The following is an 18292-nucleotide window of genomic DNA, read 5'->3' on the forward strand; positions in this document are numbered from 1 at the left end:
AAGCATAAGGGAAAATGAGTGCATAACATGTCGGATGCGATCATACTAGCACTAAAGCACCGCATCCCATCAGAACTCCGAAGTTAAGCGTGCTTGGGCGACAGTAGTACTAGGATGGGTGACCTCCTGGGAAGTCCTCGTGTTGCATCCCTCCTTTTTTGCGTCACGCGGCGACATTCATGGTGAAGTTAGGACGATATTTTTTTTTGCGGGCACTTGTGCTCGGCTATTGGTGATGGGAAACGGTGGTGCGGATGAAAAAGAGGATGGACATGGTACAAAATAGAGCAGACAAAGAGCGGGAGGAGCAAGCATAAGGGAAAATGAGTGCATAACATGTCGGATGCGATCATACCAGCACTAAAGCACCGGATAACATCAGAACTATGAAGTTAAGCGTGCTTGGGCGAGAGTAGTACTAGGATGGGTGACCTCCTGGGAAGTCCTCGTGTTGCATCCCTCCTTTTTTGCGTCACGCGGCGACATTCATGGTGAAGTTAGGACGATATTTTTTTGCGGGCACTCGTGCTCGGCTATTGGTGATGGGAAACGGTGGTGCGGATGAAAAAGAGGATGGACATGGTACAAAATAGAGCAGACAAAGAGCGGGAGGAGCAAGCATAAGGGAAAATGAGTGCATAACATGTCGGATGCGATCATACCAGCACTAAAGCACCGGATCCCATCAAAACTCCGAAGTTAAGCGTGCTTGGGCGAGAGTAGTACTAGGATGGGTGACCTCCTGGGAAGTCCCCGTGTTGCATCCCTCCTTTTTTGCGTCACGCGGCGACATTCATGGTGAAGTTAGGACGATATTTTTTTTTGCGGGCACTTGTGCTCGGCTATTGCTGATGGGAAACGGTGGTGCGGATGAAAAAGAGGATGGATATGGTACAAAATAGAGCAGACAAAGAGCGGGAGGAGCAAGCATAAGGGAAAATGAGTGCATAACATGTCGGATGTGATCATACCAGCACTAAAGCACTGGATCCCATCTGAACTCCGAAGTTAAGCGTGCTTGGGCGAGAGTAGTACTAGGATGGGTGACCTCCTGGGAAGTCCTCGTGTTGCATCCCTCCTTTTTTGCGTCACGCGGCGACATTCATGGTGAAGTTAGGACGATATTTTTTTGCGGGCACTCGTGCTCGGCTATTGGTGATGGGAAACGGTGGTGCGGATGAAAAAGAGGATGGACATGGTACAAAATAGAGCAGACAAAGAGCGGGAGGAGCAAGCATAAGGGAAAATGAGTGCATAACATGTCGGATGCGATCATACCAGCACTAAAGCACCGGATCCCATCAGAACTCCAAAGTTAAGCGTGCTTGGGCGAGAGTAGTACTAGGATGGGTGACCTCCTGGGAAGTCCTCGTGTTGCATCCCTCCTTTTTTGCGTCACGCGGCGACATTCATGGTGAAGTTAGGACGATATTTTTTTGCGGGCACTCGTGCTCGGCTATTGGTGATGGGAAACGGTGGTGCGGATGAAAAAGAGGATGAACATGGTACAAAATAGAGCGGACATAGAGCGGGAGGAGCAAGCATACGGGAAAATGAGTGCATAACATGTCGGATGCGATCATACCAGCACTAAAGCACCGGATCCGATCAGAACTCCGAAGTTAAGCGTGCTTGGGCGAGAGTAGTACTAGGATGGTTGACCTCCTGGGAAGTCCTCGTGTTGCATCCCTCCTTTTTTGCGTCACGCGGCGACATTCATGGTGAAGTTAGGACGATATTTTTTTGCGGGCACTCGTGCTCGGCTATTGGTGATGGGAAACGGTGGTGCGGATGAAGAAGAGGATGGACATAGTACAAAATAGAGCGGACAAAGAGCGGGAGGAGCAAGCATAAGGGAAAATGAGTGCATAACATGTTGGATGCGATCATACCGGCACTAAACCACCGGATCCCATCGAACTCCGAAGTTAAGCGTGCTTGGGCGAGAGTAGTACTAGGATGGGTGACCTCTGGGAAGTCCTCGTGTTGCATCCCTCCTTTTTTGCGTCACGCGGCGACATTCATGGTGAAGTTAGGACGATATTTTTTTGCGGGCACTCGTGCTCGGCTATTGGTGATGGGAAACGGTGGTGCGGATGAAAAAGAGGATGGACATAGTACAAAATAGAGCAGACAAAGAGCGGGAGGAGCAAGCATAAGGGAAAATGAGTGCATAACATGTTGGATGCGATCATACCAGCACTAAACCACCGGATCCCATCAGAACTCCGAAGTTAAGCGTGCTTGGGCGAGAGTAGTACTAGGATGGGTGACCTCCTGGGAAGTCCTCGTGTTGCATCCTTCCTTTTTTGCGTCACGCGGCGACATTCATGGTGAAGTTAGGACGATATTTTTTTGCGGGCACTCGTGCTCGGCTATTGGTGATGAGAAACGGTGGTGCGGATGAAAAAGAGGATGGACATGGTACAAAATAGAGCAGACAAAGAGCGGGAGGAGCAAGCATAAGGGAAAATGAGTGCATAACATGTCGGATGCGATCATACCAGCACTAAAGCACCGGATCCCATCAGAACTCCGAAGTTAAGCGTGCTTGGGAGAGAGTAGTACTAGGATGGGTGACCTCCGTAAGTCCTCGTGTTGCATCCCTCCTTTTTTGCGTCACGCGGCGACATTCATGGTGAAGTTACGACGATATTTTTTTTTACGGGCACTCGTGCTCGGCTATTGGTGATGGGAAACGGTGGTGCGGATGAAAAAGAGGATGGACATGGTACAAAATAGAGCAGACAAAGAGCGGGAGGAGCAGGCATAAGGGAAAATGAGTGCATAACATGTCGGATGCGATCATACCAGCACTAAAGCACCGGATCCCATCAGAACTCCGAAGTTAAGCATGCTTGGGCGAGAGTAGTACTAGGATGGGTGACCTCCTGGGAAGTCCTCGTGTTGCATCCCTCCTTTTTTGCGTCACGCGGCGACATTCATGGTGAAGTTAGGACGATATTTTTTTGCGGGCACTCGTGCTCGGCTATTGGTGATGGGAAATGGTGGTGCGGATGAAAAAGAGGATGGACATGGTACAAAATAGAGCAGACAAAGAGCGGGAGGAGCAAGCATAAGGGAAAATGAGTGCATAATATGTCGGATGCGATCATATCAGCACTAAAGCACCGGATCCCATCAGAACTCCGAAGTTAAGCGTGCTTGGGCGAGAGTAGTATTAGGATGGGTGACCTCCTGGGAAGTCCTCGTGTTGCATCCCTCCTTTTTTGCGTCACGCGGCGACATTCATGGTAAAGTTAGGAAGATATTTTTTTGCGGGCACTCGTGCTCGGCTATTGGTGATGGGAAACGGTGGTGCGGATGAAAAAGAGGATGGACATGGTACAAAATAGAGCAGACAAAGAGCGGGAGGAGCAAGCATAAGGGAAAATGAGTGCATAACATGTCGGATGCGATCATACCAGCACTAAAGCACCGGATCCCATCAGAACTCCGAAGTTAAGCGTGCTTGGGCGAGAGTAGTACTAGGATGAGTGAACTCCTCGGAAGTCCTCGTGTTGCATCCTTCCTTTTTTGCGTCACGCGGCGACATTCATGGTGAAGTTAGGACGATATTTTTTTGCGGGCACTCGTGCTCGGCTATTGGTGATCGGAAACGGTGGTGCGGATGAAAAAGAGGATGGACATGGTACAAAATAGAGCAGACAAAGAGCGGGAGGAGCAAGCATAAGGGAAAATGAGTGCATAACATGTCGGATGCGATCATACCAGCACTAAAGCACCGGATCCCATCAGAACTACGAAGTTAAGCGTGCTTGGGCGAGAGTAGTACTAGGATGGGTGACCTCCTGGGAAGTCCTTGAGTTGCATCCCTCCTTTTTTGCGTCACGCGGCGACATTCATGGTGAAGTTAGGACGATATTTTTTTTGCGGGCACTCGTGCTAGACCATTGGTGATGGGAAACGGTGGTGCGGATGAAAAAGAGGATGAACATGGTACAAAATAGAGCAGACAAAGAGCGGGAGGAGCAAACATAAGGGAAAATGAGTGCATAACATGTCGGATGCGATCATACCAGCACTAAAGCACCGGATCCCATCAGAACTCCGAAGTTAAGCGTGCTTGGGCGAGAGTAGTACTAGGATGGGTGACCTCCGTAAGTCCTCGTGTTGCATCCCTCCTTTTTTGCGTCACGCGGCGACATTCATGGTGAAGTTAGGACGATATTTTTTTGCGGGCACTCGTGCTCGGCTATTGGTGATGGGAAACGGTGGTGCGGATGAAAAAGAGGATGGACATGGTACAAAATAGAGCAGACAAAGAGCGGGAGGAGCAAGCATAAGGGAAAATGAGTGCATAACATGTCGGATGCGATCATACCAGCACTAAAGCACCGGATCCGATCAGAACTCCGAAGTTAAGCGTGCTTGGGCGAGAGTAGTACTAGGATGGGTGAACTCCTGGGAAGTCCTCGTGTTGCATCCCTCCTTTTTTGCGTCACGCGGCGACATTCATGGTGAAGTTAGGACGATATTTTTTTGCGGGCACTCGTGCTCGGCTATTGGTGATGGGAAACGGTGGTGCGGATGTTAAATAGCTTGGACATGGGCCACCACTTACGAGACAAAGAGCGGGAGGAGCAAGCATAAGGGAAAATGAGTGCATAACATGTCGGATGCGATCATACCAGCACTAAAGCACCGGATCCCATCAGAACTCCGAAGTTAAGCGTGCTTGGGCGAGAGTAGTACTAGGATGGGTGAACTCCTGGGAAGTCCTCGTGTTGCATCCCTCCTTTTTTGCGTCACGCGGTGACATTCATGGTGAAGTTAGGACGATATTTTTTTGCGGGCACTCGTGCTCGGCTATTGGTGATGGGAAACGGTGGTGCGGATGAAAAAGAGGATGGACATGGTACAAAATAGAGCAGACAAAGAGCGGGAGGAGCAAGCATAAGGGAAAATGAGTGCATAACATGTCGGATGCGATCATACCAGCACTAAAGCACCGGATCCCATCAGAACTCCGAAGTTAAGCGTGCTTGGGCGAGACTAGTACTAGGATGGGTGACCTCCTGGGAAGTCCTCGTGTTGCATCCCTCCTTTTTTGCGTCACGCGGCGACATTCATGGTGAAGTTAGGACGATATTTTTTTGCGGGCACTCGTGCTCGACTATTGGTGATGGGAAACGGTGGTGCGGATGAAAAAGAGGATGAACATGGTACAAAATAGAGCAGACAAAGAGCGGGAGGAGCAAGCATAAGGGAAAATGAGTGCATAACATGTCGGATGCGATCATACCAGCACTAAAGCACCGGATCCCATCAGAACTCCGAAGTTAAGCGTGCTTGGGCGAGAGTAGTACTAGGATGGGTGACCTCCGTAAGTCCTCGTGTTGCATCCCTCCTTTTTTGCGTCACGCGGCGACATTCATGGTGAAGTTAGGACGATATTTTTTTGCGGGCACTCGTGCTCGGCTATTGGTGATGGGAAACGGTGGTGCGGATGAAAAAGAGGATGGACATGGTACAAAATAGAAGACGACAAAGAGCGGGAGGAGCAAGCATAAGGGAAAATGAGTGCATAACATGTCGGATGCGATCATACCAGCACTAAAGCACCGGATCCCATCAGAACTCCGAAGTTAAGCATGCTTGGGCGAGAGTAGTACTAGGATGGGTGACCTCCTGGGAAGTCCTCGTGTTGCATCCCTCCTTTTTTGCGTCACGCGGCGACATTCATGGTGAAGTTAGGACGATATTTTTTTTTGCGGGCACTCGTGCTCGGCTATTGGTGATGGGAAACGGTGGTGCGGATGAAAAAGAGGATGGACATGGTAAAAAATAGAGCAGACAAAGAGCGGGAGGAGCAAGCATAAGGGAAAATGAGTGCATAACATGTCGGATGCGATCATACCAGCACTAAAGCACCGGATCCCATCAGAACTCCGAAGTTAAGCGTGCTCGGGCGAGAGTAGTACTAGGATGGATGACCTCCTGGGAAGCCCTCGTGTTGCATCCCTCCTTTTTTTGCGTCACGCGGCGACATTCATGGTGAAGTTAGGACGATATTTTTTTGCGGGCACTCGTGCTCGGCTATTGGTGATGGGAAACGGTGGTGCGGATGAAAAAGAGGATGGACATGGTACAAAATAGAGCAGACAAAGAGCGGGAGGAGCAAGCATAAGGGAAAATGAGTGCATAACATGTCGGATGCGATCATACCAGCACTAAAGCACCGGATCCCATCAGAACTCCGAAGTTAAGCATGCTTGGGCGAGAGTAGTACTAGGATGGGTGACCTCCTGGGAAGTCCTCGTGTTGCATCCCTCCTTTTTTGCGTCACGCGGCGACATTCATGGTGAAGTTAGGATGATATTTTTTTTGCGGGCACTCGTGCTCGGCTATTGGTGATGGGAAACGGTGGTGCGGATGAAAAAGAGGATGGACATGGTACAAAATAGAGCAGACAAAGAGCGGGAGGAGCAAGCATAAGGGAAAATGAGTGCATAACATGTCGGATGCGATCATACCAGCACTAAAGCACCGGATCCCATCAGAACTCCGAAGTTAAGCGTGCTTGGGCGAGAGTAGTACTAGGGTGGGTGACCTCCTGGGAAGCCTGATACGTCTCCGACGTATCGATAATTTCTTATGTTCCATGCCACATTATTGATGATATCTACATGTTTTATGCATACTTTATGTCATTATTATGCGTTTTCCGGAACTAACCTATTGACGAGATGCCGAAGTGCCAGTTCCTGTTTTCTGCTGTTTTTGGTTTCAGAAATCCTAGTAAGGAAATATTCTCGGAATTGGACGAAATCAACACCCAGGGTCCTATTTTCACACGAAGCTTCCAGAAGACCGGAGGAGATACGAAGTGGGGCCACGAGGTGGCGCCACACTAAGGCGGCGCGGCCAGGCTAGGGCCCGCGCCGCCCTGTTGTGTGGATCCCTCATGAGTCCACCGACCTTGCCCTTCCGCCTACTTAAAGTCTCCGTCGCGAAAACCCTACCACGTTCGACGAAACCGGAGAAAACCTTCCAGAGCCGCCGCCATCGCGAAGCCAAGATCTGGGGGATAGGAGTCTCTATTCCGGCACGCCGCCGGGACGGGGAAGTGCCCCCGGAAGGCTTCTCCATCGACACCACCTCCATCTTCATCAACGCTGTTGTCTCCCATGAGGAGGGAGTAGTTCTCCATCGAGGCTCGGGGCTATACCGGTAGCTATGTGGTTCATCTCTCTCCTATGTACTTCAATACAATAATCTCATGAGCTGCCTTACATGATTGAGATTCATATGATGATGCTTGTAATCTAGATGTCATTATGCTAGTCAAGTGGGTTTTACTTATGTGATCTCCGTAGACTCCTTGTCCCACGTGTGTAAAGGTGATAGTGTGTGCACCGTGTGGGTCTCTTAGGCTATATTTCACAGAATACTTATTCGCTGTTATGAATGGCATAGTGAAGTGCTTATTTATATCTCTTTATGATTGCAATGTGTTTTGTATCACAATTTATCTGTGTGCTACTCTAGTGATGTTATTAAAGTAGTTTATTCCTCCTGCACGGTGTAATGGTGACAGTGTGTGCATCGTGTAGTACTTGGCGTAGGCTATGATTGTGATCTCTTGTAGATTATGAAGTTAACTATTGCTATGATAGTATTGATGTGATCTATTCCTCCTTTCGTGGTGTGAAGGTGACAGTGTGCATGCTATGTTAGTACTTGGTTTAGTTGTGTTGATCTGTCGTGCACTCTAAGGTTATTCAAATATGAACATCGAATATTGTGGAGCTTGTTAACTCCGGCATTGAGGGTTCGTGTTATCCTACACAGTTAGTGGTGTTCATCATCCAACAAGAGGGTGTAGAGTCTAGCATCTATTTATTTATTCTGTTATGTGATCAATGTTGAGAGTGTCCACTAGTGAAAGTATGATCCCTAGGCCTTGTTCCTAAATACTGCTATCGCTGCTTGTTTCTTGTTTTCTTGCTTGTTTACTTCCCGCAATATTACTACCATCAATCGCACGCCAAAGCACTTTTTCAAGGCGCCGTTACTACTGCTCATATTCATTCATACCACTTGTATTTCACTATCTCTTCGCCGAACTAGTGCACATATTAGGTGTGTTGGGGACACAAGAGACTTCTTGCTTTGTGGTTGCAGGGTTGCATGAGAGGGATATCTTTGACCTCTTCCTCCCTGAGTTCGATAAACCTTGGGTGATCCACTTAAGGGAAACTTGCTGCTGTTCTACAAACCTCTGCTCTTGGAGGCCCAACACTGTCTACAAGAATAGAAGCACCCGTAGACATCAAGCTATTTTCTGGCGCCGTTGCCGGGGAGGAAAGGTAAAAGGCACTCATACTTCGGTCCAAGGTAACTGAGTACTTTTCTGTTGCCGTTGTGTGTGTGCTCGAAGCTATTTCCTTTAGATCCTGCAATTGCATCTTTTTGTCTCTTGTTTTACACTAGTAAGGCTTAATGGAAGACACCAACAAAATGAGAGATCTTTATGAACTTTATCTTGAATTAGGACATGATGTGTTTGAAGAGAAAATTAAAAAACCCATGGAACTTATGCATGCTAATGGGAATGTTATTAGTATGAATGCTTTGAACACCATTGTTGCTAATGCTATGGAAGAATTTAAGCTTGGGGAGGTCGGTTTTGATGAAAATGATCTCTTTAGCCCTCCGGGTATTGAGGAGAAAGTTTATGTTGATTATGATATGCCTCCTATTTATGATGATTATAATGATAGTGGTCTTTTGGTGCCGCCTACTATGGAGAGTAAATGTTATTATGATTATACTATGCCTCCTACACTTGATGAGAATAATAATGATAGCTACTTTGTTGAATTTGCTCCCACTACAACTAATAAAATTGATTATGCTTATGTGGAGAGTAATGATACTTTTATGCATGTGAATAAGAACGCTTTATGTGATACTTATATTGTTGAGTTTGTTCATGATGCCTCTGAAAATTATTATGAGAGAGGAAAATATAGTTGTAGAAATTTTCCTGTTACTAAAACACCTCTCTATGTGCTGAAATTTTTGAAGCTACACTTGTTCTATCTTCCTATGCTTGTTACTTTGCTCTTCATGAACTTGTTTATTTACAAGATTCCTATGCATAGGAAGCATGTTAGACTTAAATTTGTTTTGAATTTGCCTCTTGATGCTCTCTTTTGCTTCAACTACTATTTCTTGCGAGTGCATCATTAAAACTGCTGAGCCCATCTTAATGGCTATAAAGAAAGAACTTCTTGGGAGATAACCCATGTGTTTATTTTACTACAGTACCTTTTTTTATATATTTGTGTCTTGGAAGTTGTTACTACTGTAGAAACCTTTCCTTATCTTTATTTTATAGCATTGTTGTGCCAAGTAAAGTCTTTGATAGTAATGTTGATACTAGATTTGGATTACTGCGCAGAAACAGATTTCTGTCTGTCACGAATCTGGGCAGAATTCTCTGTAGGTAACTCAGAAAAATCTGCCAATTTACGTGTGTGATCCTCAGATATGTACGCAACTTTAATTAAATTTGAGCATTTTCATCTGAGCAAGTCTGGTGCCACTTTAAAATTCGTCTTTACGGACTGTTCTGTTTTGACAGATTCTGCCTTTTATTTCGCATTGCCTCTTTTGCTATGTTGGATGGATTTCTTGGTCCCATTAACTTCCAGTGGCTTTGGGAAATGTCCAGAAGTGTTAAGAATGATTGTGTCACCTCTGAACATGTGAAATTTTGATTATGCACTAACCCTCTAATGAGTTTGTTTTAAGTTTGGTGTGGAGGAAGTTTTCAAGGGTCAAGAGAGGAGGATGATATACTATGATCAAGAAGAGTGAAAAGTCTAAGCTTGGGGATGCCCCCGTGGTTCATCCCTGCATATTTCAAGAAGACTCAAGCATCTAAGCTTGGGGATGCCCAAGGCATCCCCTTCTTCATCGACAAATTTATCAGGTTCCTCCCTTGAAACTATATTTTTATTCGGTCACATCTTATGTACTTTACTTGGAGCGTCTGTTTGTTTTTGTTTTTGTTTGAATAAATGCTTGTGTGGGAGAGAGACACGCTCCGCTGGTTCATATGAACACATGTGTTCTTAGCTTTTAATGTTCATGGCGAAGGTTGAAACTGCTTCATTAATTGTTATATGGTTGGAAACGGGAAATGCTACATGTAGTAATTGGTAAAATGTCTTGGATAATTTGATACTTGGCAATTGTTGTGCTCATGTTTAAGCTCTTGCATCATATACTTTGCACCCATTAATGAAGAAATACATAGAGCTTGCTAAAATTTGGTTTGCATATTTGGTCTCTCTAAAGTCTAGATAATTTCTAGTATTGAGTTTTGAACAACAAGGAAGACGGTGTAGAGTCTTATAATGTTTACAATATGTCTTTTATGTAAGTTTTGCTGCACCGGTTCATCCTTGTGTTTGTTTCAAATAACTTTGCTAGCCTAAACCTTGTATCGAGAGGGAATACTTCTCATGCATCCAAAATCCTTGAGCCAACCACTATGCCATTTGTGTCCACCATACCTACCTACCAGATGGTATTTCTCCGCCGTTCCAAAGTAAATTTCTTGAGTGCTACCTTTAAATTTCCATCATTCGCCTTTGCAATATATAGCTCATGGGACAAAATAGCCTTAAAAACTATTGTGGTATTGAATATGTACTTATGCACTTTATCTCTTATTAAGTTGCTTGTTGTGCGGTAACCATGTTTTCTGGGGACGCCATCAACTTTTTACCTTTGTTGAATATCATGTGAGTTGCTATGCATGTTCGTCTTGTCTGAAGTAAGGGCGGTTTTCACAATCAAATGGTTTGAGTATGCATACTGTTAGAGAAGAACATTGGGCCGCTAACTAAAGCCATGAATCATGGTGGAAGTTTCAGTTTGGACATAAAACCTCAATCTCTTATGAGAATATTAACTGTTGAATGCTTAAGCATTAAAAGAGGAGTCCATTATCTGTTGTCTATGTTGTCCCGGTATGGGTGTCTAAGTTGAAGAATGATCAAAAGCGAGAAATCCAATGCGAACTTTCTCCTTAGACCCTTGTACAGGCGACATAGAGGTACCCCTTTGTGACACTTGGTTGAAACATATGTTATGCAATGATAATCCGTGTTAATCCGAGCTAATTAGGACAAGGTGCGGGCACTACTAGTATACTATGCATGAGTCTTGCAACTTGTAAGATATAATTTACATGATACATATGCTTTATTACTACCGTTGACAAAATTGTTTCATGTTTTCAAAATAAAAGCTCTAGCACAAATATAGCAATCGATGCTTTCCTCTTTGAAGGACCTTTCTTTTACTTTTATGTTGAGTCAGTTCACCTATCTCTCTCCACCTCAAGAAGCAAACACTTGTGTGAACTGTGCATTGATTCCTACATACTTGCATATTGCACTTGTTATATTACTTTATATTGACAATATCCATGAGATATACATGTTATAAGTTGAAAGCAACCGCTGAAACTTAATCTTCTTTTGTGTTGCTTCAATACCTTTACTTTGATTTATTGCTTTATGAGTTAACTCTTATGCAAGACTTATTGATGCTTGTCTTGAAGTACTATTCATGAAAAGTCTTTGCTTTATGATTCAGTTGTTTACTCATGTCATTACCATTGTTTTGATCGCTGCATTCATTACATATGCTTACAATAGTATGATCAAGGTTATGATGGCATGTCACTCCAGAAATTATCTTTGTTATCGTTTACCTGCTCGGGACGAGCAGGAACTAAGCTTGGGGATGCTGATACTTCTCCGACGTATCGATAATTTCTTATGTTCCATGCCACATTATTGATGATATCTACATGTTTTATGCATACTTTATGTCATTATTATGCGTTTTCCGGAACTAACCTATTGACGAGATGCCGAAGGGCCTGTTGCTGTTTGCTGCGGTTGTTGGTTGCAGAAATCCGCGTACGGCAATATTCTCGGAATTGGACGAAATCAACGCCCAGGGTCCTATTTTCACACGAAGCTTCCAGAAGACCGGAGGAGATACGAAGTGGGGCCACGAGGTGGCGCGACACTAAGGCGGCGCGGCCAGGCTAGGGCCCGCGCCGCCCTGTTGTGTGGATCCCTCGTGACTCCACCGACCTTGCCCTTCCGCCTACTTAAAGTCTCCGTCGCGAAAACCCTACCACGTTCGACGAAACCAGAGAAAACCTTCCAGAGCCGCCGCCATCGCGAAGCCAAGATTTGGGGGACAGGAGTCTCTGTTCCGGCACGCCGCCGGGATGGGGAAGTGCCCCCGGAAGGCTTCTCCATCGACACCACCGCCATCTTCATCAACGCTGCTGTCTCCCATGAGGAGGGAGTAGTTCTCCATCGAGGCTCGGGGCTGTACCGGTAGCTATGTGGTTCATCTCTCTCCTATGTACTTCAATACAATAATCTCATGAGCTGCCTTACATGATTGAGATTCATATGATGATGCTTGTAACCTAGATGTCATTATGCTAGTCAAGTGGGTTTTACTTATGTGATCTCCGGAGACTCCTTGTCCCACGTGTGTAAAGGTGATAGTGTGTGCACCGTGTGGGTCTCTTAGGCTATATTTCACAGAATACTTATTCGTTGTTACGAATGGCATAGTGAAGTGCTTATTTATATCTCTTTATGATTGCAATGTGTTTTGTATCACAATTTATCTGTGTGCTACTCTAGTGATGTTATTAAAGTAGTTTATTCCTCCTGCACGGTATAATGGTGACAGTGTGTGCATCGTGTAGTACTTGGCGTAGGCTATGATTGTGATCTCTTGTAGATTATGAAGTTAACTATTGCTATGATAGTATTGATGTGATCTATTCCTCCTTTCGTGGTGTGAAGGTGATAGTGTGCATGCTATGTTAGTACTTGGTTTGGTTATGTTGATCTGTTATGCACTCTAAGGTTATTTAAATATGAACATTGAATATTGTGGAGCTTGTTAACTCCGGCATTGAGGGTTCGTGTAATCCTACACAGTTAGTGGTGTTCATCATCCAACAAGAGGGTGTAGAGTCTAGCATCTATTTATTTATTCTGTTATGTGATCAATGTTGAGAGTGTCCACTAGTGAAAGTATGATCCCTAGGCCTTGTTCCTAAATACTGCTATCGCTGCCTGTTTACCGTTTTACTGCTTGTTTACTTCCTGCAATATTACTACCATCAACTACACGCCAGCAAGCACTTTTCTGGCGCCGTTACTACTGCTCATATTCATTCATACCACTTGTATTTCACTATCTCTTCGCCGAACTAGTGCACCTATTAGGTGTGTTGGGGACACAAGAGACTTCTTGCTTTGTGGTTGCAGGGTTGCATGAGAGGGATATCTTCGACCTCTTCCTCCCTGAGTTCGATAAACCTTGGGTGATCCACTTAAGGGAAACTTGCTGCCGTTCTACAAACCTCTGCTCTTGGAGGCCCAACACTGTCTTCAAGAATAGAAGCACCCGTAGACATCAAAGCCCTCATGTTGCATCCCTCCTTTTTTTGCGTCACGCGGCGACATTCATGGTGAAGTTAGGACGATATTTTTTTGCGGGCACTCTTGCTCGGCTATTGGTGATGGGAAACGGTGGTGCGGATGAAAAAGAGGATGGACATGGTACAAAATAGAGCAGACAAAGAGCGGGAGGAGCAAGCATAAGGGAAAATGAGGGCATAACATGTCGGATGCGATCATACCAGCACTAAAGCACCGGATCCCATCATAACTCCGAAGTTAAGCGTGCTTGGGTGAGAGTAGTACTAGGATGGGTGACCTCCTGGGAAGTCCTCGTGTTGCATCCCTCCTTTTTTGCGTCACGCGGCGACATTCATGGTGAAGTTAGGACGATATTTTTTTGCGGGCACTCGTGCTCGGCTATTGGTGATGAGAAACGGTGGTGCGGATGAAAAAGAGGATGGACATGGTACAAAATAGAGCAGACAAAGAGCGGGAGGAGCAAGCATAAGGGAAAATGAGTGCATAACATGTCGGATGCAATCATACCAGCACTAAAGCACCAGATCCCATCAGAACTCCGAAGTTAAGCGTGCTCGGGCGAGAGTAGTACTAGGATGGGTGACCTCCTGGGAAGTCCTCGTGTTGCATCTCTCCTTTTTTGCGTCACGCGGCGACATTCATGGTGAAGTTAGGACGATATTTTTTTCGGGTACTCGTGCTCGGCTATTGGTGATGGGAAACGGTGGTGCGGATGAAAAAGAGGATGGACATGGTACAAAATAGAGCAGACAAAGAGCGGGAGGAGCAAGCATAAGGGAAAATGAGTGCATAACATGTCGGATGCGATCATACCAGCACTAAAGCACCGGATCCATTCAGAACTCCGAAGTTAAGCGTGCTTGGGCGAGAGTAGTACTAGGATGGGTGACCTCCTAGGAAGTCCTCGTGTTGCATCTCTCCTTTTTTGCGTCACGCGGCGACATTCATGGTGAAGTTAGGACGATTTTTTTTTTGCGGGCACTCGTGCTCGGCTATTGGTGATGGGAAACGGTGGTGCGGATGAAAAAGAGGATGGACATGGTACAAAATAGAGCAGGCAAAGAGCGGGAGGAGCAAGCATAAGGGAAAATGAGTGCATAACATGTCGGATGTGATCATACCAGCACTAAAGCACCGGATCCCATCAGAACACCGAAGTTAAGCGTGCTTAGGCGAGAGTAGTACTATGATGGGTGACCTCCTGGGAAGTCCTCGTGTTGCATCCCTCCTTTTTTGCGTCACGCGGCGACATTCCTGGTGAAGTTAGGACGATATTTTTTTTTGCGGGCACTCGTGCTCGGCTATTGGTGATGGGAAACGGTGGTGCTGATGAAAAAGAGGATGGACATGGTACAAAATAGAGCAGACAAAGAGCGGGAGGAGCAAGCATAAGGGAAAATGAGTGCATAACATGTCGGATGCGATCATACCAGCACTAAAGCACCGGATCCCATCAGAACTCCGAAGTTAAGCGTGCTTGGGCGAGAGTAGTACTAGGATGGGTGACCTCCTGGGAAGCCCTCGTGTTGCATCCCTCCTTTTTTGCGTCACGCGGCGACATTCATGGTGAAGTTAGGACGATATTTTTTTGCGGGCACTCGTGCTCGGCTATTGGTGATGAGAAACGGTGGTGCGGATGAAAAAGAGGATGGACATGGTACAAAATAGAGCAGACAAAGAGCGGGAGGAGCAAGCATAAGGGAAAATGAGTGCATAACATGTCGGATGCGATCATACCAGCACTAAAGCACCGGATCCCATCAGAACTCCGAAGTTAAGCGTGCTTGGGCGAGAGTAGTACTAGGATGGGTGAACTCCTGGGAAGTCCTCGTGTTGCATCCCTCCTTTTTTGCGTCACGTGGCGAATTTCATGGTGAAGTTAGGATGATATTTTTTTGCGGGCACTCGTGCTCGGCTATTGGTGATGGGAAACGGTGGTGCGGATGAAAAAGAGGATGGACATGGTACAAAATAGAGCAGACAAAGAGCGGGAGGAGCAAGCATAAGGGAAAATGAGTGCATAACATGTTGGATGTGATCATACCAGCACTAAAGCACCGGATCCCATCAGAACTCTGAAGTTAAGCGTGCTTGGGCGAGAGTAGTACTAGGATGGGTGACCTCCTGGGAAGTCCTCGTGTTGCATCCCTCCTTTTTTGCGTCACGCGGCGACATTCATGGTGAAGTTAGGAGATATTTTTTTGCGGGCACTCGTGCTCGACTATTGGTGATGGGAAACGGTGGTGCGGATGAAAAAGAGGATGGACATGGTACAAAATAGAGCAGACAAAGAGCGGGAGGAGCAAGCATAAGGGAAAATGAGTGCATAACATGTTGGATGCGATCATACCAGCAATAAAGCACCGGATCACATCAGAACTCCGAAGTTAAGCGTGCTTGGGCGAGAGTAGTACTAGGATGGGTGACCTCCTGGGAAGTCCTCGTGTTGCATCCCTCCTTTTTTGCGTCACGCGACATTCATGGTGAAGTTAGGACGATATTTTTTTTGCGGGCACTCGTGCTCGGCTATTGGTGATGGGAAACGGTGGTGCGGATGAAAAAGAGGATGGACATGGTACAAAATAGAGCAGACAAAGAGCGGGAGGAGCAAGCATAAGGGAAAATGAGTGCATAACATGTCGGATGCGATCATACCAGCTCTAAAGCATCGGATCCCATCAGAACTCCGAAGTTAAGCGTGCTTGGGCGAGAGTAGTACTAGGATCGGTGACCTCCTGGGAAGTCCTCGTGTTGCATCCCTCCTTTTTTGCGTCACGCGGCGACATTCATGGTGAACTTAGGACGATATTTTTTTTTGCGGGCACTCGTGCTCGGCTATTGGTGATGGGAAACGGTGGTGCGGATGAAAAAGAGGATGGACATGGTACAAAATAGAGCAGACAAAGAGCGGGAGGAGCAAGCATAAGGGAAAATGAGTGCATAATATGTTGGATGCGATCATACCAGCACTAAAGCACCGGATCCATTCAGAACTCCGAAGTTAAGCGTGCTTGGGCGAGAGTAGTACTAGGATGAGTGACCTCCTAGGAAGTCCTCGTGTTGCATCTCTCCTTTTTTGCGTCATGCGGCGACATTCATGGCGAAGTTAGGACGATTTTTTTTTTTGCGGGCACTCGTGCTCGGCTATTGGTGATGGGAAACGATGGTGCGGATGAAAAAGAGGATAGACATGGTACAAAATAGAGCAAGCAAAGAGCGGGAGGAGCAAGCATAAGGGAAAATGAGTGCATAACATGTCGGATGCGATCATACCAGCACTAAAGCACCGGATCCCATCAGAACTCCGAAGTTAAGCGTGCTTGGGCGAGAGTAGTACTAGGATGGGTGACCTCCTGGGAAGTCCTCGTGTTGCATCCCTCCTTTTTTGCGTCACGCGGCGACATTCCTGGTGAAGTTAGGACGATTTTTTTTTTGCGGGCACTCGTGCTCGGCTATTGGTGATGGGAAACGGTGGTGCTGATGAAAAAGAGGATGGACATGGTACAAAATAGAGCAGACAAAGAGCGGGAGGAGCAAGCATAAGGGAAAATGAGTGCATAACATGTCGGATGCGATCATACCAGCAGTAAAGCACTGGATCCCATCAGAACTCCGAAGTTAAGCGTGCTTGGGCGAGAGTAGTACTAGGATGGGTGACCTCCTGGGAAGTCCTCGTGTTGCATCCCTCCTTTTTTGCGTCACGCGGCGACATTCATGGTGAAGTTAGGACGATATTTTTTTGCGGGCACTCGTGCTCGGCTATTGGTGATGAGAAACGGTGGTGCGGATGAAAAAGAGGATGGACATGGTACAAAATAGAGCAGACAAAGAGCGGGAGGAGCAAGCATAAGGGAAAATGAGTGCATAACATGTCGGATGCGATCATACCAGCACTAAAGCACCGGATCCCATCAGAACTCCGAAGTTAAGCGTGCTTAGGCGAGAGTAGTACTATGATGGGTGACCTCCTGGGAAGTCCTCGTGTTGCATCTCTCCTTTTTTGCGTCACGCGGCGACATTCATGGTGAAGTTAGGACGATATTTTTTTTCGGGTACTCGTGCTCGGCTATTGGTGATGGGAAACGGTGGTGCGGATGAAAAAGAGGATGGACATGGTACAAAATAGAGCAGACAAAGAGCGGGAGGAGCAAGCATAAGGGAAAATGAGTGCATAACATGTCGGATGCGATCATACCAGCACTAAAGCACCGGATCCATTCAGAACTCCGAAGTTAAGCGTGCTTGGGCGAGAGTAGTACTAGGATGGGTGACCTCCTAGGAAGTCCTCGTGTTGCATCTCTCCTTTTTTGCGTCACGCGGCGACATTCATGGTGAAGTTAGGACGATTTTTTTTTTGCGGGCACTCGTGCTCGGCTATTGGTGATGGGAAACGGTGGTGCGGATGAAAAAGAGGATGGACATGGTACAAAATAGAGCAGGCAAAGAGCGGGAGGAGCAAGCATAAGGGAAAATGAGTGCATAACATGTCGGATGTGATCATACCAGCACTAAAGCACCGGATCCCATCAGAACTCCGAAGTTAAGCGTGCTTAGGCGAGAGTAGTACTATGATGGGTGACCTCCTGGGAAGTCCTCGTGTTGCATCCCTCCTTTTTTGCGTCACGCGGCGACATTCCTGGTGAAGTTATGACGATATTTTTTTTTGCGGGCACTCGTGCTCGGCTATTGGTGATGGGAAACGGTGGTGCTGATGAAAAAGAGGATGGACATGGTACAAAATAGAGCAGACAAAGAGCGGGAGG

The 18292-nt window shown here is 46.3% G+C and overlaps 37 non-coding genes across 37 annotated transcripts; all 37 read left to right on the top strand.

The window, feature by feature from the left end:
* Window positions 1–32: 32 nt before the first annotated feature.
* Window positions 33–151, top strand: LOC127337542 (5S ribosomal RNA). The gene has a single exon (XR_007873939.1). It is a non-coding gene; the product is annotated as a 5S ribosomal RNA (ribosomal RNA).
* A 190-nt stretch (window positions 152–341) lies between these two features.
* Window positions 342–460, top strand: LOC127337563 (5S ribosomal RNA). Its single transcript, XR_007873958.1, has one exon. It is a non-coding gene; the product is annotated as a 5S ribosomal RNA (ribosomal RNA).
* A 188-nt stretch (window positions 461–648) lies between these two features.
* Window positions 649–767, top strand: LOC127337615 (5S ribosomal RNA). The gene has a single exon (XR_007874007.2). It is a non-coding gene; the product is annotated as a 5S ribosomal RNA (ribosomal RNA).
* Window positions 768–957: 190 nt separating this feature from the next.
* Window positions 958–1076, top strand: LOC127337524 (5S ribosomal RNA). The gene has a single exon (XR_007873922.2). It is a non-coding gene; the product is annotated as a 5S ribosomal RNA (ribosomal RNA).
* Window positions 1077–1264: 188 nt separating this feature from the next.
* LOC127337323 (5S ribosomal RNA) lies at window positions 1265–1383 on the top strand. Its single transcript, XR_007873734.1, has one exon. It is a non-coding gene; the product is annotated as a 5S ribosomal RNA (ribosomal RNA).
* A 188-nt stretch (window positions 1384–1571) lies between these two features.
* LOC127337440 (5S ribosomal RNA) lies at window positions 1572–1690 on the top strand. Its single transcript, XR_007873844.1, has one exon. It is a non-coding gene; the product is annotated as a 5S ribosomal RNA (ribosomal RNA).
* Window positions 1691–1878: 188 nt separating this feature from the next.
* Window positions 1879–1995, top strand: LOC127337789 (5S ribosomal RNA). Its single transcript, XR_007874101.2, has one exon. It is a non-coding gene; the product is annotated as a 5S ribosomal RNA (ribosomal RNA).
* A 188-nt stretch (window positions 1996–2183) lies between these two features.
* On the top strand, window positions 2184–2302 carry LOC127337841 (5S ribosomal RNA). Its single transcript, XR_007874145.1, has one exon. It is a non-coding gene; the product is annotated as a 5S ribosomal RNA (ribosomal RNA).
* Window positions 2303–2490: 188 nt separating this feature from the next.
* On the top strand, window positions 2491–2607 carry LOC127337586 (5S ribosomal RNA). The gene has a single exon (XR_007873980.1). It is a non-coding gene; the product is annotated as a 5S ribosomal RNA (ribosomal RNA).
* Window positions 2608–2797: 190 nt separating this feature from the next.
* Window positions 2798–2916, top strand: LOC127337377 (5S ribosomal RNA). Its single transcript, XR_007873783.1, has one exon. It is a non-coding gene; the product is annotated as a 5S ribosomal RNA (ribosomal RNA).
* A 188-nt stretch (window positions 2917–3104) lies between these two features.
* Window positions 3105–3223, top strand: LOC127337410 (5S ribosomal RNA). The gene has a single exon (XR_007873815.1). It is a non-coding gene; the product is annotated as a 5S ribosomal RNA (ribosomal RNA).
* A 188-nt stretch (window positions 3224–3411) lies between these two features.
* LOC127337456 (5S ribosomal RNA) lies at window positions 3412–3530 on the top strand. Its single transcript, XR_007873860.1, has one exon. It is a non-coding gene; the product is annotated as a 5S ribosomal RNA (ribosomal RNA).
* A 188-nt stretch (window positions 3531–3718) lies between these two features.
* LOC127337472 (5S ribosomal RNA) lies at window positions 3719–3837 on the top strand. The gene has a single exon (XR_007873875.1). It is a non-coding gene; the product is annotated as a 5S ribosomal RNA (ribosomal RNA).
* Window positions 3838–4026: 189 nt separating this feature from the next.
* LOC127337525 (5S ribosomal RNA) lies at window positions 4027–4143 on the top strand. The gene has a single exon (XR_007873923.1). It is a non-coding gene; the product is annotated as a 5S ribosomal RNA (ribosomal RNA).
* A 188-nt stretch (window positions 4144–4331) lies between these two features.
* LOC127337468 (5S ribosomal RNA) lies at window positions 4332–4450 on the top strand. Its single transcript, XR_007873871.1, has one exon. It is a non-coding gene; the product is annotated as a 5S ribosomal RNA (ribosomal RNA).
* A 188-nt stretch (window positions 4451–4638) lies between these two features.
* Window positions 4639–4757, top strand: LOC127337404 (5S ribosomal RNA). The gene has a single exon (XR_007873809.1). It is a non-coding gene; the product is annotated as a 5S ribosomal RNA (ribosomal RNA).
* Window positions 4758–4945: 188 nt separating this feature from the next.
* Window positions 4946–5064, top strand: LOC127337470 (5S ribosomal RNA). The gene has a single exon (XR_007873873.2). It is a non-coding gene; the product is annotated as a 5S ribosomal RNA (ribosomal RNA).
* Window positions 5065–5252: 188 nt separating this feature from the next.
* LOC127337526 (5S ribosomal RNA) lies at window positions 5253–5369 on the top strand. Its single transcript, XR_007873924.1, has one exon. It is a non-coding gene; the product is annotated as a 5S ribosomal RNA (ribosomal RNA).
* A 189-nt stretch (window positions 5370–5558) lies between these two features.
* On the top strand, window positions 5559–5677 carry LOC127337378 (5S ribosomal RNA). Its single transcript, XR_007873784.1, has one exon. It is a non-coding gene; the product is annotated as a 5S ribosomal RNA (ribosomal RNA).
* Window positions 5678–5867: 190 nt separating this feature from the next.
* LOC127337390 (5S ribosomal RNA) lies at window positions 5868–5986 on the top strand. The gene has a single exon (XR_007873795.1). It is a non-coding gene; the product is annotated as a 5S ribosomal RNA (ribosomal RNA).
* Window positions 5987–6175: 189 nt separating this feature from the next.
* Window positions 6176–6294, top strand: LOC127337504 (5S ribosomal RNA). The gene has a single exon (XR_007873904.2). It is a non-coding gene; the product is annotated as a 5S ribosomal RNA (ribosomal RNA).
* Window positions 6295–6483: 189 nt separating this feature from the next.
* On the top strand, window positions 6484–6600 carry LOC127337655 (5S ribosomal RNA). The gene has a single exon (XR_007874045.1). It is a non-coding gene; the product is annotated as a 5S ribosomal RNA (ribosomal RNA).
* Window positions 6601–13715: 7115 nt separating this feature from the next.
* LOC127337464 (5S ribosomal RNA) lies at window positions 13716–13834 on the top strand. The gene has a single exon (XR_007873868.1). It is a non-coding gene; the product is annotated as a 5S ribosomal RNA (ribosomal RNA).
* Window positions 13835–14022: 188 nt separating this feature from the next.
* Window positions 14023–14141, top strand: LOC127337423 (5S ribosomal RNA). Its single transcript, XR_007873827.1, has one exon. It is a non-coding gene; the product is annotated as a 5S ribosomal RNA (ribosomal RNA).
* A 187-nt stretch (window positions 14142–14328) lies between these two features.
* On the top strand, window positions 14329–14447 carry LOC127337489 (5S ribosomal RNA). The gene has a single exon (XR_007873891.1). It is a non-coding gene; the product is annotated as a 5S ribosomal RNA (ribosomal RNA).
* A 189-nt stretch (window positions 14448–14636) lies between these two features.
* On the top strand, window positions 14637–14755 carry LOC127337491 (5S ribosomal RNA). Its single transcript, XR_007873893.1, has one exon. It is a non-coding gene; the product is annotated as a 5S ribosomal RNA (ribosomal RNA).
* Window positions 14756–14945: 190 nt separating this feature from the next.
* LOC127337277 (5S ribosomal RNA) lies at window positions 14946–15064 on the top strand. The gene has a single exon (XR_007873692.2). It is a non-coding gene; the product is annotated as a 5S ribosomal RNA (ribosomal RNA).
* A 188-nt stretch (window positions 15065–15252) lies between these two features.
* LOC127337405 (5S ribosomal RNA) lies at window positions 15253–15371 on the top strand. Its single transcript, XR_007873810.1, has one exon. It is a non-coding gene; the product is annotated as a 5S ribosomal RNA (ribosomal RNA).
* Window positions 15372–15559: 188 nt separating this feature from the next.
* LOC127337389 (5S ribosomal RNA) lies at window positions 15560–15678 on the top strand. The gene has a single exon (XR_007873794.1). It is a non-coding gene; the product is annotated as a 5S ribosomal RNA (ribosomal RNA).
* A 187-nt stretch (window positions 15679–15865) lies between these two features.
* Window positions 15866–15984, top strand: LOC127337433 (5S ribosomal RNA). The gene has a single exon (XR_007873837.1). It is a non-coding gene; the product is annotated as a 5S ribosomal RNA (ribosomal RNA).
* Window positions 15985–16170: 186 nt separating this feature from the next.
* Window positions 16171–16289, top strand: LOC127337506 (5S ribosomal RNA). The gene has a single exon (XR_007873906.1). It is a non-coding gene; the product is annotated as a 5S ribosomal RNA (ribosomal RNA).
* Window positions 16290–16479: 190 nt separating this feature from the next.
* On the top strand, window positions 16480–16598 carry LOC127337544 (5S ribosomal RNA). The gene has a single exon (XR_007873941.1). It is a non-coding gene; the product is annotated as a 5S ribosomal RNA (ribosomal RNA).
* Window positions 16599–16788: 190 nt separating this feature from the next.
* Window positions 16789–16907, top strand: LOC127337270 (5S ribosomal RNA). The gene has a single exon (XR_007873686.1). It is a non-coding gene; the product is annotated as a 5S ribosomal RNA (ribosomal RNA).
* Window positions 16908–17096: 189 nt separating this feature from the next.
* LOC127337424 (5S ribosomal RNA) lies at window positions 17097–17215 on the top strand. Its single transcript, XR_007873828.1, has one exon. It is a non-coding gene; the product is annotated as a 5S ribosomal RNA (ribosomal RNA).
* A 188-nt stretch (window positions 17216–17403) lies between these two features.
* LOC127337435 (5S ribosomal RNA) lies at window positions 17404–17522 on the top strand. Its single transcript, XR_007873839.1, has one exon. It is a non-coding gene; the product is annotated as a 5S ribosomal RNA (ribosomal RNA).
* A 188-nt stretch (window positions 17523–17710) lies between these two features.
* LOC127337490 (5S ribosomal RNA) lies at window positions 17711–17829 on the top strand. The gene has a single exon (XR_007873892.1). It is a non-coding gene; the product is annotated as a 5S ribosomal RNA (ribosomal RNA).
* A 189-nt stretch (window positions 17830–18018) lies between these two features.
* On the top strand, window positions 18019–18137 carry LOC127337429 (5S ribosomal RNA). The gene has a single exon (XR_007873833.1). It is a non-coding gene; the product is annotated as a 5S ribosomal RNA (ribosomal RNA).
* Window positions 18138–18292: the final 155 nt, after the last annotated feature.

Source organism: Lolium perenne, chromosome 2 (genome assembly GCF_019359855.2).
Source record: "Lolium perenne isolate Kyuss_39 chromosome 2, Kyuss_2.0, whole genome shotgun sequence".
Taxonomy (NCBI): Eukaryota; Viridiplantae; Streptophyta; class Magnoliopsida; order Poales; family Poaceae; genus Lolium; species Lolium perenne.